A 1013-nucleotide genomic window follows, 5' to 3' on the forward strand; every position below is an offset into this window, starting at 1 on the left:
AATGGAACAGCTAGGTTGGATGGTAAGTGTATGTTTACCTGTATGAGAAACAAGGCAAACTGTTTTCCAAAAGTGGCTGTACCATTTCGCCTCCCCACCAGCAAAATCTGAGAGTCCCAATTACTCCACATCTTTCTAAGTACTTGGTAAGGTCAGTCTCTACTTTTACCATTTGAGTTTAGTGTGAAATAATATTTTATTGCGGTTTTAATTTGCATTTCCTTAAGATCTAACGTTATTTTTCATGTTTACTTGCCATCCATCTTCTTTGGGGAAGTGTATTTTCAAATATCTTACCTGTTTTTTTTAAAAAAATTGGTCTGTTTTCTTCTATTGAGTATAGAAGGCTCTTTATGTATCTTGGAAACAAGTCCTTTATCAGGTATATGATTTGCAAATATTTTCTCCTAGTCTGCTTCTATGTTTTTATTGTATTAACAGTGTCTTTTGAAGAGCGGAGGTTCTTAATTTTGGTAAAGGCCAAAATTTTTTCTTTTATGGATTGCACTTTTTATGCCTTACTTAAGAAATCTTTCCTTACCCTAAGGTCACAAAGATTATCTCCTACATTTTCTTCTAGAAATTTTATGTTAGGTTTTCCATTTAGGCCTATGATCAATGAACCTGTATTAGCAAACTTCAGAAGGTGACTAAAAGGGGGTTCTGATAATGCACATTTTGAAAGAGGTCATAGTTTATGTTCAGTAAAACACTGAAGACACGTAAGGAGGGTCACAGTTTCTGTACATAGAGTCAAACGTTAAGGATTTCAGCTAATTCAGAGTTTATCTTCCAGAAAAATGACATGAAGTTCTGGGAACTATGGGGGCTGCTTACCTCTTGGTACCTTCCCTTTGATAGATGTACCATCTACATTTAGTAGGCTGTAAATATGCCCTTCAGGCTGAAAATAATTTCACATAGTTTTGGCTTTGTTTCTCTCTCCTCAGAGGCTCACTTGTTTGGCTTTTCATGAAGTTCAGAGTTGGGAGGGAGAATTGTTTAATGTATCA

This window comes from Hipposideros armiger, unplaced genomic scaffold (genome assembly GCF_001890085.2).
Source record: "Hipposideros armiger isolate ML-2016 unplaced genomic scaffold, ASM189008v1 scaffold_18, whole genome shotgun sequence".
Classification (NCBI taxonomy): Eukaryota; Metazoa; Chordata; class Mammalia; order Chiroptera; family Hipposideridae; genus Hipposideros; species Hipposideros armiger.